Source organism: Phoca vitulina, unplaced genomic scaffold (assembly GCF_004348235.1).
Source record: "Phoca vitulina isolate PV1807 unplaced genomic scaffold, GSC_HSeal_1.0 scaffold21, whole genome shotgun sequence".
NCBI lineage: Eukaryota > Metazoa > Chordata > Mammalia > Carnivora > Phocidae > Phoca > Phoca vitulina.
In genome coordinates, this window is record NW_022589724.1 from 18,647,079 (window position 1) to 18,664,380 (window position 17,302).

The window sequence follows — 17,302 nt, forward strand, 5'->3', positions numbered from 1 at the left end:
AGAATTGTTGAATCACTGTATTGTATGCCTGAAATGAATAGAACACTATCTACTATACTGGAATTAATTTTTTTAAAAAAAGAAATAAGCTGTTAAACCATCAAAGACATAGATTACCCTTAAACACATACTGCTAAATGAAAAATCCAGTCTCAAAAGGCTACATACTGTATGATTTCAATTATATGCCACTCTGGAAAAGGCAAAACTAGAGTCAACAAAATATTAGTGGTTTCTAGTGGGAGAATGAAAGAGGAAGGGTTGAATAGGTAAAGCACAGAGGATTTTTAGAAGGGTGAGTCCATTCTGTATTATATTGTAATGGTGGATACATGACATTATGCATCAGTCATACCCATGGAACTTTATAGCACGAAGAGCAAACTGTAATAGATGCAAATTTTAAAAAATCATTAAGGAGGCTGGGGGATCCCAGGGAGGAATGTACACCGTGACAGGAGGATCTGACTATATTACAAATGTATGAAGCAGTCTCAGTGTAGGTGGTGGTGGGGAGGGAAATGCACACCTGAGTAACTTTGAAATGAATAGCCTGTAAGACAAAAGGCCAAGAAACTGCACATAAACGCTGTACTCTGGTTGATAAAGTTGGTTCCCATGGGTATATGGGCTAACGATTCTGATATTTCCATGCAGTAAGAACAGACTCTGGGCATACTGATGCACAGAGGCTCCATTTCAGCTCTGCTTCCAGAAAAGAAGCCACAATATTCTCAGACTTCATTTTCTCTCCCTGAGCATATAATAAGACTTGCAGTAGGCCGAAACCATGTTGCTCATTCTGGGCAGTAATAGGATGGGCTAAAGGGATACACGACATAGCCAGGACTGGCTCCGAAAATCTTCAGCCAGATCCTCCCTTTCTTCTTCTGCAGAGACCCCCAGAGGGCACACCTGTAGGATAGGGACATTACAGGAAGAAAGGAGCCTGGATTTTCAAGTTTCTACCTAGAGGGGAGCCTCCAAGAAGAACTACCCCATCCACATTGAAGTATCATATGAGAGATAAATAGAATTGTATTATGTTATGACACTGAAATTTGGGGATCATTACAGTTAGTGCAGCCTTCCTAATGGTTGTTCATCAAGGCAATATTCCATCAATATTAAAATATCTGAGCTCAAATTTTGGCTTCAGAAAGTTAGGGCAGGAGCAAGAGAAAAAATGACTGCCACCTGCCCCACTGGGACCTGGACTCAGATAGGACGACTTGTTTAAGATGGTACCTTTCCTTCCTGAAAGGCCTACTGAAGCCTCTATTAAATAAAAGCTCACTTGCACCATCTACACTGCATGCTTAGAGCAGGGAGGATCATGAGAGGAAGATGCTATTAATTAGAAATTATATGAATAAAAAGAAAAGATTCTGAGGTATTATAAAACATTTTTTCTCATTTATTCTCCTCCTCAGCTGTATATGTTGATCATTTTACAGAAAACTGAGGTTTATAGAGGTTAAGCACAAAGCTCAAGGTCATCCATTTAATTAGTAGCAGAAGCCGGGCTCAAAATTCAAAATGTCTAACCACTAATCCAATGTCTCTTCTGTACAATGCATTTTCTCTGATACTAAAAACATGTATCAGGGGCTTTGCGTTGTCTAGCTGAGTTTGAACATTACTTCTATCATGTATTATCTGGGGGAACCCGAGCAATTTTGGATATCCCTGAGCATCCGTCTGTGATTATTTGTAACAAAAAAAGTAAATTCTGCCTGGAAAATTATCTGGCGCAAATGAGATACTCAATATACTTGCAGTAACTGTACTGGTCGCCAGGAGCACTTGGTGGAATGCTACTGGAGGTAGTTAGTTCATGGTTTGTATAACATTGAGTAGTCCCCGCGGTCTACTGTGCACTGCGCTAAGGGCAAAAGGCAATCTTAGCCCGACCCCCAGGATCCTGTAAATCTACTTCAACCTATAAAAATTCTTTTGGAAACTTCCTTTATCTCTATCCCCACCCCCCGCCAAAGATACATGTTGGCAACCATCCCCCAAGCATGTGACCCACTGATATACATCTGAAGGGTCTCATGACTAAGGTTTTATTAGACAGTAATAAATGACCTTTTCCCAACAATAGCTAGTCCCCTCAAGGTCTTGGAAACCTCTCTTCCAAAATTCCTTAGAAACTTGTGCTACACCTAACCCCCTCCCAACTTGGAAGTATATAGTGGGCCACTCCTCATGACCCCAGTGCAGCTTCTCTGCCCATGGGTTCTGTCGCATGCTTTAATAACACCACCTTTTTGTACCGAAGATGTCTCAAGAATTCTTTCTTAGCCATCGGCTTTGAACCCTAACATCTTTCCTACGTCAGGCTCACTTCATATTCTAAACTGATTTCATGACCAAGTCACCTCCAACAAGGGTGACATGAAGATAAATTTTGGCCTTCACTTAAGCCACCTTCTCACTCTCCCTACCAAGTCTTTTTATTAAAAAATGCTGGATATGATTCAATTCTATCCCATATAAACTACTTGGGGGAAAAGATCTGTTAAATATTAGAAAATGTTGATTTACATTTTTTATGTTGATGATAAAAATCAGAGTTCATTACAGAAAATACTTATAAATATGAAGTTGAAAACAAAAATCACCTTTAATCCTACCAACCATAAATACGCTATTTCATTTTAAGATGCTTTCATTGTATTTTTAATGCATATGCACATATGTTTATGTGTAGGTACAATATGTCTGTAATATACTTGGCATTATGGAGGGGGGTGGATTTGGTGAATATTTTAGAAAGATATATAAGCCTTAAATTTACAGATTAACAAATTAAAGAAAAAGTTCACCAAATAAGAGGTTATTCTTTGAAGAACCAGTCTTTAGCTTTAATGAACAAACACAAAGGAAGTTGTTTATATGTTGATGGCCCTTCTGGAATGCCTTGGAAGTGTTTGGGAACACTGCCTTTTAAACAGGTGAGCCTTCTCCCCTGCAGTCTTATTTCCACTGTTAATTTATGTAGAAAATCTTTTTACTTCTAGATAACACAGAGTTATATTTTAGTCTGGCCTGAATTAGTGGAGTCTGAATTAATGAGATTTGCCTGCATTTAATTCAGCTTCTTTAAGCATGTGTTCCTCCTGGTAAAATCACCTCAGGATGCAAGAACAAAACGGTAACAATTAAAATATGCAACAGCGGAGCACCAGCTCTAAGCAGACCTTAAGAAATCAATGAGACACCATTAAGGCTTTAAATCTTGCCTCGTAACCGGGAGGTGAGTGGATTGTGTTTCAGCATGGATAAGCAATTCTAGGGCACGCCATAGAAAGTACCCCACAGGCTCTAGGTCTCTGGAGGTACAATTTGGGCTCTGTCAGCAAGAGCCTTGCAGCAAAAGATGCTAAGGCAGGCTGCAAGGCAGGCCTAGTGCAAATCTGAATGGCACTAGAATTTTGGATTGAGCACCAGGCCAGTGGTCAGTGGAACATCTGATCCAAAATATTGTTGGTGAGGGATCTAGATACTATGGACCATAGCCAAACCACAAATGATTGTTGGGAGTAGTTGGGGAGTGGAGCAAAAGGGGCAAACAAAGGCCAGAGAGAGGAAGAGGAGGTGATGAGAAGTCAGAAGAGAAGTGTTTTTGCAGTGCACATAAAAGGGGATTGACCCAGGAGATGGACCACTCCCTCATCTATGCCTTCGTTTATCCTGCAAATACTCCTGTCATTGTCCTCGAGATACATATTTGCACTATTTGTGAGCATGCTCCACTTCCTAAAACTGGGAATAAATCCTTTGAGGCAAAGACCTGGTTGTTGTCATATCCCCAGAAAATAGAGCAGCATCTAATACATACCTAATGCTTAACAGTTGTTCATTACATGAACAAATGGAGGAATGAAAGTGAGACACAGAACCCCTGTGTCTCAGAACCACTCTTTTAGTCCATAAAAGGAGGGAGAGATGAAATAGGCCTAAGGAGTGGAGACATAGCCAGGTCTGAATAACTGGCTGGATTCTGATATGATGTGAAGCAATTTGTGCACAAAGGTTTATGCTTCTCTTAAGTATCAGGGATAGGCTTTGGGAAACAGCCCTGGGTCTGAAGGGAGGGGAATTGTTTCCTTAAATAGGTGATGTTAATTAAGTTCAATGAAGGTTACTTAAGGCTTTTTGCATTTTAAATATCTGCAGTACCTTACACCATTGAGACCTTGAGAGTTGTAAATCAACAATAAAAAGCACGGTGTTTGCCTTGAACTCAATGTAGAATGACGCCTGGGGATGCGTCATGGCTCTGTGACCACTGGGAATTCTAGTCCTGAGAGTATCACTGACTTCTTGCAACATGCAAAAAACTTTCTCCTGGCTGATTCCAGGCAAAAGGACATCCATTTATTAGAAGCATATCCAGGCCACACTTCACCTCTTACTTACTCCCAACAGTTGTGTTTAGGAAGAGCAAATCACCTTTCTTCTCTGAAATCTGCCTACTTGGAAAGTAGTTCACTGGTTTTCTCCCCAACAGACCATACGTTTGGGATGGAAGCTTTATTTTCAAGGAGAGAAACCTCTGGTTTTCCAATGCTCTCTGCGTTTGGGTGGGGATATTTGTAATTTTGGGGTGTGGTATTAGGGAGTCAGCTGTGGTGCTTACCTGAATGTTTCCTTTATCCATGTGATGGTGATATTTAGATTTTTCACTGCTTAATCTCTCTGAATCTCTACTGGTTTAGAATGCCCGTGACATTGGGCCCCCTAAAACATTGTTAAGAAAGGCACTTGTCCTCTCATCATTCATGGAATGGATATGCCAATGCAAGTGCCCTCTGAACTGTGATAAGGAATAAAGAAGATGATGGGTGGAGAAGCGGATGGTTGTTTCAGGGGTGCCCAAGACCACTCTGAGGCTCCTTGACTCACTAGAAGAACTCATAGAACTTAGAAGTTGTTATACTCACTGTTATAGTTTATGATAGCTAAAGGACACTGATTAAAATCAGCAAAGGGCAAGTGTGAGAGGGTGAAGTCCAAGAGAAACCAAATGCAAGCTTCCAGTTGTCTGTTCCCTGTGGAGTTGCATGGATACCCTGAATTCTCTCAGCAAAGATGTGTGACAACACATGTGAATTGTTGCCACCCAGCAAAGCTCACCCAAGTTTGGTGTCCAAAGTTATTATTGCAGGTCAGTTATGTGGGCATGCAGTGTCTATGTGATTGGCCTCAGCTACTCTGACTTTACGTCCTTAGAGCAAAAAACAGACATTCCCTGTAAATTACATTTGTTAGCATGATCTGGTCAAATGGCTCAAGGCCCTAGGTATACATGAACACTCTTATCAGGTAGAATTCCAAAAGTTCAGAGCTCATCTCCTAGGAGTTGGCCAAGAGCCAGTCTTAAAGGCAGACCTAAGAATTTCTTAGAATGTGCATGGTTTGAACAACCCAGGTCTGCTAAGTCAATCCTTTCTTGCATAATGGTCAGTCACATAGTACTGTACTCAACTGTAAGGTTAGTTTTCTTAATATGATGGTGAAGTACCAATAAGAATAAGGCCTATATTTCACCTAGAAGACTGCTACACTAAAGAATACTGTGAAAGCGCTTTGACCAGGGAGGATCCACCATTTCCTTTTGAGGCATCAAGGCATTTAAATACAGTACAAAGCACATAGGAGGTGCTCAAGATCTGCTAGATGAAAGAAGAAATGAATGATTCTAATAATATGAGCATGGGTATTAGGCAGAGCTGATGTGAATCCTGCTCCTCCAAAGCCCTAAAGCTAAAGACATTTTCTGAGACTCAGTTTCTTCTGTAAAATGAGGATGACTATGCCCGTCCTTTTTTCAGTCTTTTGGAGAATTAGAAATATGAACCTTCAGCTTGGTGCCAGGCATACAAGTAATAAAATGGTCCTGCTTCATGAGGCACAGTCAGAAGTCAATCCATCCTAGGGAGGCCCATTGCTTACCCATGACTTTATCCCTCCTGTGCTGAACTGGCATTAAAACAAACCAGGGATCAAGTGAGATTTATTCCAAAGATGCAAAGATGATTCAGCACCCCCAAATCAGCCAATGTGATATACTACATTAACAGAATGAAGGATAAAAATAATATGATGATCTCAATAGATGCAGAAAAAACATTTAACAAAATTCAACATCCATTTATAATAAAAGCTCTCAACAAAGTAGGTATAGAGGAAACATATCTCAACATAATAAAGACCATATATGACAAGCCCATAGCTAACATCACACTCAATGATGGAAAGGTGAAAGCCTTTCCTCTAAGATCAGGAACAAGACAAGGATGCCCACTCTTACCGCTTTTATTTAACATAGTATTGGAAGTCATAGCCAGAGCAGTTAGGCAAGAAAAAGAAATAAAAGTCATCCAAATTGAAAAAGAAGTAGAACTATGACTATTTGCAAATAACACAATATTATATATAGAAAAACCACCAAATAACTGTTAGAATTAATAAACAAATTTATAAAGTTATAGGATACAAAATCAGTACACAAAAATCTGTTGTATTTCTATAGACTAACAATGAACTATCAGAAAGAGAAATGAAGAAAACAATTCCATTTACAATTGTATCAAAAATAATAAAATACCTAGGAATAAATTTAACCAAGGAGGTAAAAGACCTGTATATTGAAAACTATAATACATTAATGGAAGAAATTAAAGAAGACACAAATAAATGGAAAGATATTTTGTGCTCATGGATTAGAAGAACCAATATTGTTAAATTGTCCACACTATCCAGAGCAATCTACAAATTCAATGTCATCTCTATCAAAATTCCAATGGTATTTTCCAAAGAAATAGAACAAATAACCCTAAAATTTGTATGGAACCACAAAAACCCCTGAATAGCCAAAGCAGTCTTGAGAAAGAACAAAGCTGGAGGTATCACATTCTCTGATTTCAAACTATATTAGAAAGTTATAATAATTGAAATAGTATGATATTGGCATGAAAACAAACACATTGATCAATGGAACAGAATAGAACCCAGCAATAAACCCAGATTAATTTGGATTAATTTATAACAAAAGAGCCAAGAATATGCAATGGGGGAAGAACAGTCTCTTCAAAAATGGTGTTGTGAAAACTGGATAGCCACATGCAAAAGAATAAAACTCAACCACTACCTTATGCCATCCACAAAAATTAACTCAAAATGGATTAAAGACTTGTCAGACCTGAAATACCCCATAAAACTTCTAGAAGAAAACATAGGTGGTAAGCTCCTTGACATAGGTCTTGGCAAGAATTTTTTTAATGTGATACCAAAACCTAAAGCAACAAAAACAAAAATAAATAAGTGGGAATACATTATACTAAAATGCTTCCACACAGCAAAGGAAACGATTAACAAAAATGAAAAGACAACCTCCTAAATAAAATATTTGCAAATCATGTATCTGATAAATGGCTTATATTAAAAAAATATAAAGAACTCATACAACTCAACACCAAAAAGCAAATAATCTTATTACAAAATAGGCAGAAGATCTGAATAGTTATTTTTCCCAAGAAGACATACAGATGGCTATTGGGTACATGAAAAGGTGCTCAACATCACTTATCATCAGGGAAATGCAAATCAAAACCATGATGAGTTATCACCTCACACCTGTTAAAATGGCTAGTATCAAAAAGACAAGAAATAACAAATGATGGCAAGGATGTGGAAAAAGGAGACCCCTTGTACACTGGGAATATAAATTGGTTCAGCCACTATGGAAAAACAGGATTGAGGTTCCTCAAAAATTTAAAAATGGAACTATCATATGATTTATCAATTCCACTTCTGGAGTATTTATCTGAAGAAAAAACACTTACTCAAAAAGACATACGTACCCCATGCTCACTGCAGCATTATTCACAATAGCCAAGATATGCAAACAACCTAAGTGTCCATCTATGGATGAATGAATAAAGAAACTGTGATATATATATAGATACACACACACACACACACACACACACACACACACACACACAGGGATATTTTTCAGTCATAGAAAAGAGTGAAATCTTGCTATTTGTTACAGCATGGATGGACCTTAAGGGCATTATACTAAGTGAACTCAGGCAGACAGAGAAAGACATAATGTATAATCTCTCTAATATGTGGAATCTTAAACAAACACACACACAAACAAAAACAGGGGGAAAAAAAAGCAACTCAGCAACCAAAAACCAAACTCAGAGATACAGAAAATAGATTAGTGATTGCCAGAGGTAGGGAGTTAGGAATGGAAGAAATGGGTGAAGTTTTTTTTTTTTTATTGTTGTTGTTGTTGTTGTTGTTGTTGTTATCTTCTTAGTTTCAATAAACTGTTTAATTTTAAAAAGAAAAAAAAAGAAACAAGGAAAGGTTTAAATGAGGGTATCATCATGCCAGACCTTTGCTCTGTCAACCATGAGAAATGCACCGCAATTCAAGTATGAGCATCTTCTAATTCAGCAGGATTCCTGTGTTCTACACTCAGCATGTGTCCATTCACTTTGCTTCTTATCAGATGTCTGAAAAGTACACATCAAGGCTTCAAAAATATTTTTAATCAGCTTATTAGAGAGTTCCATGTACAATAAAGCCCTATATGGCAGCAAATCCTAGCTGCTGTGAAGGGTTCCTTAAAACATGACAGATTGAGGTCAGTGTCATTAACGAACATCCAGATTGATGTTGCCAGCTTGATGATCACAGAGGATGGCGAATTCCTTTCACAAGGGGACAGAGGGAAAGAGGATTTGTCATACTACATCATTCTGCTCATCCATTGGCATGGCCCAGGCAGAATTCTGAACCAGATGCTTCTGGAGAAAGAATGTTAAATATCTACATAGGCTTTGAGCAGAGCACTGGAATGGAAGTAGTTGTTTTCATTCTTTCCTTGTATGATGGGTGGAATGTATATGTGCCCCCTACCCTAATTCAAATCTCGAAACCCTGTATAACTCAATGTAGTGATGGTATTTAAAGGTGAGGCTTTTGAAAGGTAATTAGGTTTAGATGAGGTCATGAAGTGGAGCCCCCAAAATGGGATTAGTGTCCTTATAAAAATAGGAAGTGTCTAGAGTTCTCACTTTCCTCCACATGAAGACACAAGAAGCCATCTACAAACCAAGAAGGCTTTCACCAGGAACTGAATCACTGGCATCTTGATCTTGGACTTCTTGACCTCTAGAACTGTGAGAAATAAATGCTATTTAAGCCACAGATTTTAAGGTATTTTGTTTTAGAAGCCCAAACTGACTAAGACACCTTGTGTGTGAAATGACATATGGTCACTATGTGACCTTGGCTAGGTCCCTTTTACTGCTCAGGGCTTTTCTGCAGTTCTGAAATAAAGTAAATAGCACATGGGTAGTCCATCTTTTCATTCAACAAATGCTGAGCACACAAGTGGTACCATGAGCTGTGCTAGTACTACGGATGCAACAGAGATCAAGATAAAAATGCCCCTGAGGCTAATACTGTAACTTCATAGCTATTCTGCCTACTTACATATAAAGGATATTAGTTTATTCTATAAATTAACAGATGCTAGAAATGTTCTATTTCTTTCTTTTTAAATTATATGTTTCTGAGTTGTTACCATCCTCATTACCAGGATGACCATCACACTCATTAATGAACTTCCCTCCAATCCTCTTTTGAATCCTGCATTCATTCTGCACACTTATCATCCCAGGAAAATGAGGCAGAGATCTGGTCTCTGGTCTCTACTGACCACTACCTTGCAGCTATCATCTGGAGATGCCGTGGAGGACTTCTGCTTACTTCTTATCCAGAGGGTCATACTGAGGTCACTCAGAAGAACTCAGGGTCTTCACAAGGTGTCCTGGCTACTTCCCTCAAGGTCACACACTGTGTGTCCATTCTTCAAGGCATCTAGGCCGGCCATTGCATCAAAGATCCAGTTCCCCATGGGGAAGCAAGGTGCAGTCTCATCCCAGGAAATCCAAGCCACTGTAGCATCTTGTTCTATCTTCTCATTCTCTCCTACCTCCACAGTCACTGCAGTCTGATCCTTTGATGGACACTGTGTTTACTACAGACTAGGCAGCTTAAGCAACAGAAATTCTCACAGTTTTGGAGGTTAGAAGTCCTAGATCAAGGTGTTGGTGGATTTGGTTTCTTCTGAGGCCTCTTTCCTTGGTCAGCAGATGCCCAATTTCTTGCTTTGTCCTCAAAAGCTCTTTTCTCTGTGACCACACATCATTGATGTCATTTTGTGTGCCCAAATTTCTTCTTATAAAGACCCCAGTCAGACTGGATTAGGGCCCACCCTACAGCCTCATTTTAGCTTACTTCTTTAAAGGTTCTGTTTCCAAATGCAGTCACATTCTGAGGTACCAGGGGTTAGAATTTCAACATATGCATTTGGGGGGACACAATTCAGCATACATAACAGTCATTAGCATTATCAACTGCTGCACAAGATGCCATTCTTCTAGACTAAGGTGAGAATGGAACCCATGGAGTTGTGCAGTGCAGCCATTCTGCTAACCTCCCTGGATAGAGTCATTTGTAGGATGGCCTCTGAAACCAAAGAAGTTGCTGGCCTTTTGCAAAGATTGAGAAGAGCCCTTAAAGGACATATGCTGCCTCTTGTAGGCGGTATATGTGAATACACAAAAAGGATAGTCCTGGTGGGTGGTGAAGACTTGTTCATTTACTATGAGCCTGTATTCCAGAAAATAAGACACAGTTAATCTCTCAGAGGATATTCTGCTTCATTAATGATAATTAATAATAATAGCTAATATTTATCTTGTGTTTATTATGTACCTGGTGCTTTATATGTGTAATCTCCTTTAATCCTTCAATCTTAGGAAGTCATTGTAAGGATCAAAACCAGAAATGTAAGTAGATAATGTACTTTCAGAGGAATAGTGAAGAGGAATATTCATTTTCTTCCTAGTATGTGCAAGGTGCTATTCTAAGTTTTTTTCTCTCCATAGTCTCTTTCAATCTTCATAACAACCCCCATGAGGTGTGTGTGAATATCTTCACATAAGGATGATGAAACCATTGCTCAGAGAGATGAACTAACTTGCCGAAGATCACACAGCTAAGTCTTGATATAGGCCAGGTTTCACCTCAAGGGAAGGTGACTCCAGGGTTTGGGCCCTTAACCACTATTTTAAAGAGGCTAATGAGTTAGATGGATTTCTTGCTTCACCACTCAGATGAACAGAACTTGATATGAGACAACTTCTATGGAGTGGATCAGTTCCTGGGCAAGTAGTTGGTTGGTTCAGACACAGTTGCTGCAGGTTAATGGGGAGATGACCATTTAGTGGATTTTCCCTAGTATTGGCAGGGTGACAGAGAGGTAGTTCAATCAAACAGCACCAGGGGCAACCATAATGGTATATGGGGAGGGGCAGGAGGGGTAGGAGGGTGACTGAGAGTCCTAAAACAGGCAAAATCAGGAGAGGAGGTAAATGAGCTCAGGTTTAAGAGCAAGACTCCATACATTAGGGAAGGGATGGTGATACGGACAAAAAAAAAATTGCAAAATCACTTATCTTAAGAAAATTTGGCAGAAGACCATACCAGGAACTCCAGAGACTAGACTAGGGACCCAAGCACTGGGGTTGGAGCATAGAGTGGAATAGCAGAAGAGCTGACTGTAGGCTAGTACATTTGATCACCTGTTGCCATGCTTAACATTCTGTAAACAGTTGCCAGTTGCTCTTAGGATACAGTTTAGAATTCTCATATGAGTTGCAAGACTCTTCCTTATACAGCTACATAATATACTCCAGAATATATACTACAAATATACTACAGAATATACTCCTATATTCTGCTCCTACTCCTCCTCATCCCCATCCCCAATTCTCTTCTCTCTCTTTCTCTTCCCATCTTCTTCCCTCCCCCATCTTCTCTCCCTCTCCCCCTCCCCTTCCTCTCTCACATTGAACTGGACCATTGCATGAACTGTTACTCCATATGGAACAATTTTCCCTTCCTCTCTTTGTTGAACTCTGACTTATTTTTCACCACTCCTATTAAACATCACAGCTTCTGGTGCTTTTTGTGACCTTCCCCCTTCTCTGTCCATTTTAGGTTAGGGGTCCATGCTGTATGTTCCCACAGCATCTTATACTTGCCCTCCTTAACATGTGTCACACTTAAAAATTAAAGCCTATCTTCCGTTCTAACTGCCAAGCTTCAAAAAAATATCTGTTGAAGGAATGAATATAGAGTTGAACTCTAACACCTCCAATCTCTACCGAGTAAGGGCAATATTTTCTCCAGATCTTACTTTGAGATTGAATTTGTAGGTGGTAATCAAGAGGCTGCAGCTGCTGGGAGAGGTGGCCTACATGAGCTAGGAACTGGGCATGTCCTGCTGGCCTCAATTGCCACATCAACATTCAGTGAAGCCGACTCACCAAGTCCTTGGCTTGGCAAATCTTTCTGAGCACATCAAATTTCTGCACCATTTGAAAGAAAGAAAAGAAAATTCACTCTATATTTTTCCACTCATTTAAACTGAGTATTTTCCCCTATGCCTGCCTTCTGCTCAACCTAACCTCTCAGAAGACTCTGCTCCCAAGTGCTTTCGATTCGCAGGTGTCCCTTGTGCTGGAGGCGGGGTTTAAAGCGAAAGTTTGGTCCTGTTCGGGACTGCGGTGGCAGCCCTTAATGCACCAGCACAGAGCTCACTCTGCTCTTCCTGGGTGGGTTGCTAAGCAACATCCCTGCTTGCCTGGAAATGGGGTGAGGCTGTACCGGGCTTTGTCAGGGACAGCGCTGGGAACAGTCACTTGAGCTTCTTGTCTTCATTACTTCTCTTACCAGTTCAGTCCTCCATTCTCCTTTTCCCAGATTCTATTTTTATAATTTAAAAATGATATCTTCTCTGATTGCACCCTGCCCCTATTTCGGGTTTTAAATGCGTGTGTTTCTATTAGTTGCCTGTGAACTTTTGGAAGACAGGGATTCGCCTAAGTCCTCCACCCAATTCCTGTGCAGTAGACAATTCCAGAGGAGCCACATAAGCAGCAGGGGAAGCCAAAGGGCATCATGGGGCTTGAATTTCAAGCCCCAGTCTTGAGCCAGGCCTGGCCCAAAAGAATATCGAAAGTTAACTTTTACTGTTTCCTATGCACCAGGGAGTTCTGGGCAGGCCCTTATCTGCACTAACTCAGGTAAAAGGTAGAAATTGGGCAAAAGAAACATTCTCATGCAACCTAATGAAGTGGGACTTAGTGTTCTCCCCACGGGACAGATGAAGAAACTGAGGTACACAGAGGTTAGGTAACTTTCCAAGGTCACAGAGTTCGTAAAGGGAACCAAGAACTGAACCTCTTGTGGCCCTAAATCTCATGCTGCTAACCACTCCGTCTTACTGCGGCATTTTGGGCTAAATGAGTAATTTAGATACATTTTAAGTACCGGGACCTCATAGATGCTCAGTCAACCTTATGCACCTTCTTTTCCTTCTCTGTAAATGTGTGCCGAATCCTAGTCCCTAAGATCTAGCTGACCTTACAAGGTTAGAAGGTAAAATAGGCATTTATATTCCCCTTTTCCATAAACATTGCTTGAGAAAAGACTTGTGGAAGTGATTTTGTTTTTAAACATTTAGAACCCCTCATCCCAATATAGTTGAGAGTTTATTCATCCTGCCTTTCTGTCCATAAAGTCTTTGTGCCACAGTAAGAGAATTGATTTGCACGTTATGGCCGAGGATGACAATACTGGGCTGGGGAGATGCAAAGAGATTGAGCAACTAGTGTGACAGCAGGAAGCTGAACAAGCACAATGGGCCCTGCCCAGTTTCTAGAAGTCACCCTCGTCCTCCCGTTCCTCCTAGAGCTCCGCCCCAACTTTGTGAGTCTACAGTGGATGGGCCTGGGGTGGGGTTTCAGGAGCCTGGCATCAGCCTGGTTCCAGTTCCACCCAGTATGTTGAAAGGTGGGAAGTGGCCCAGCCAGAGATCGAAGGCTTTCTCTTCTTATGAGAGCCGTAGGGAACAGACTACGGTTTTCATCTCCTCCTCACCACCTGTTCACTTCAGGCCCTCAGCACTGTGCTTTCCCAGAGAAGAGCAAGGCGCAAGTCAAAGGTGCTTTGCTCAAAGAGGTGGTGGCTATACCTGAAGCCAGTAGGCATCTCCCAGGTGCTTGAGAAGGAGTAAGAAATGCATCTAGGCTCTGAGCCGGATCTTGCCCTTCTAGATAGAAGATCTGTCCTAGACAGCCCATTGCTCCTGGGTGCCCCCTGAAGCTCTGTGATTTCAGGAGTCAGTACATTTAACACTATCTGGTTACCCCTGCCTCTGACGGAGAAACTGAATAGCTCTGTATTAAAGACGTGGCACCAGGTATCTTTTAAGGTCTGGATTATTCTTATAGATAACTTTGACCATTAATTTGCACTTACAGGGCACACTGTGGCATAATTAGGAGGCCCATTTGCGGACACTGACGAATCATAATTCCATCACTAGCTGTGGGACCACCCACAAGTTATCTCATCTTCCAGAGACTCAGTTTCTTCGTGTGTAAACGGAAGTGAAAATTGGATCCACCTCATTGATTTGCCATGAAGTTAAGTGAGTGAGATAGCTTGCTTCAAATTCTTACTCTAGTGCTTGGCTGGTAAAATGAGCTCAATTGATTTTAGCCATTATGCAGATTATTAATTTGCATATCTATTTAAATTATATTTTTATTTATGTCACTTGTGTACCAAATAGATAGGCGTCCTCTATGCCAATCATTCTTGTAGGCTCTTTAAATGTACTTGATTCTCATAACGACCTTATTAGAAAGAACCTATTAAGAACCTCATTTTTACAGAAGAAACTGAAGCACAGAGAGGTTAAATATCTCAGTCAAGTCGCATAGGTAGTAAATGGCTGAGCTCTAATCACTGTCTCCCGCTCTGTGTTTTCTGGTCTCTGTTCTCAGCCACAGCACTCGCTGCCAGTTATGTTCTCCTGTCAGCAATAATGTTGAGTGTAATGGTTCATCACTAATCTGGGAATTTGGAAATTTGAGTTCTAATCCTGGTTCTGTAGGTGCCTAATAATTCAGGAAAACCCAGCTCCCAGGATTTAAGCTCAGCATCCTGTTGTACACCAACAAAAGATTAGGTGACATTATTATTAATCTATAATTATGTGTTATACAATTAACACCATATAATTAACAATCCCTTGACAGTGTTTATAATCATCCTCTAATTTATAAGACATTACAATTTCCTCACTTGCACAGGCCTGGGGCAAAGTCAAACCAATTGCTGGTCCCTGGTTAAGGCTTGTAGGGGTCACTCGACAGAGAATACAGCCATCCCAGGTGACATCAACAATGAAATTTATTCCTGCAGCTTGGGTGGCTGTCTTTTCTCCTATCATCAGCTCTTAAGCTTTCATTTAAATTTTTTATTGACGTCATTTTCTTCATGGGGTAAAGGGCTCCATTTAGAAGTTTTCTCGACACAGACCTTGATTGTGGAGAGGCTCCTTGTTCATTCTTAGGGAAATATTGGAAAAATTGGTGGAATCAATACAGTTTTGAGGATGCCTTCCAACCAAGGAAGTTCAAGAATGGAAGTTAGATACTTTTTTTTTTTAAAGATTTTATTTATTTATTTGACAGAGAGAGACACAGCAAGAGAGGGAACACAAGCAGGGGGAGTGGGAGAAGGAGAAGCGGGGCCCTTCCCGCCAAGCAGGGAGCCCGATGCGGGGCTCCATCCCAGGACCCTGGGATCATGACCTGAGCCAAAGGCAGATGCTTAACAACTGAGCCACCCAGGCACCCCTGGAGGTTAGATACTTAAAAGAGCAACTCAATTTTTGATTCGTGAAGCCATTTGTTTATTCCTAGTTATTTAATGGAGGGTTTTCTTTTTTTTCCTTTTGCTGATTTCACACTGTTATGGACTACATTTTTGTGTCCTCCCCCCCACCACCCCGAAAATTCCTCTGTGAAATTCTAACTTCCAAGGTAGGGGTATTAGGAGCTAGAGAGGTGCTTAGGTCATGTGAGTGAAGATCTCATAAATGAGATTATTGCCCCTATAAAAGAGACCCCAGAGACCCCTCTTGCCTCTTCTGCTATGTGAGAGCACAGTGGGGTGACAGCCTCTGTGAACCAGGAAACAGATTCTCACCAGACACCAAATCTGCCAGTGCCTTGATCTTGGACTTCCAGATCTGTGGGAAATCAGTGTCTGCTGTCTAAACCACCCAGCCTATGGTATTTTTATTACAGCAGACAGAATTGACTGAAACAAACATTCTCTCCTTCAGACTTCATGTACCCTTGTACTAGGTTCAGTGGACTAGACTCTCTATCCTCTGATGATGTCATACTTACCAAAGCATCCCTGCATATCCTTTAACCACAGTCATTACTTTCCAGCTTAGAGGTCTCTTTCTTTTAGTTAGTACTTATAGAGAATATATCTACTTAATACATTTGGGATTTAGTATATATTGGGTTTTATTAAAGTGACCATAACTGCCATTTTCCTCAAGATGTTTCTTTATGTTAAAAACTGCATTCCTTGGGGCACCTGGGTGGCTCAGTCGGTTAAGCGTCTGCCTTCGACTCAGGTCATGATCCCAGGGGCCTGGGATGGAGCCCCGCATCGGGCTCCCTGCTCAGCAGGAAGTCTGCTTCTCCGTATGCCCCTCCCCCTGCTCGTGTTTCCTCTCTCTCTCTCTCCAATAAATAAATAAATAAAATCTCAAGACAGAACAAAACTGCCTTCCAGGATGCTTGGATGGCTCAGTGGTTAAGCATATGCCTTTGGCTCAGGTTATGATCCAGGGTCCTGGGATCGAGTCCCGCCATCAGGCCCCTTACTCAAGGGGGAGCCTGCTTCTCCCTCTGCCTGCCGCTCCCCCTGCTTGGGTTCTCTCTCTCTCTCTCTGACAAATAAATAAAATAAAATAAAAAATCACAACTGCCTTCCTTGAGGGCAGGATTCTGCTGTATGAGCTACATTAACTTGATATGTGACCCTAGGCCAACATACACTTGCAATAGTGAAAAGGGAACTAAACTCATGCTAAGTGTTCCAAACTTGTAGAATCATTTTGGGTATGACTCCTCATCTCCGAAAGCTGAAGCTTAAATTTTCTAAAATAGAAAGTTTAGCCTAGATCCAAGGTACTTACTGAAGGTTTGCAGTCTTCCAGAATATCTAAGAAAGATCATCAAGGGATCTATGAAACATTATTCAAAAGTGTATTTGATGGTACTTTTTTATTGGGAAAGAGCTCAGAGCTTTCACATTTCTC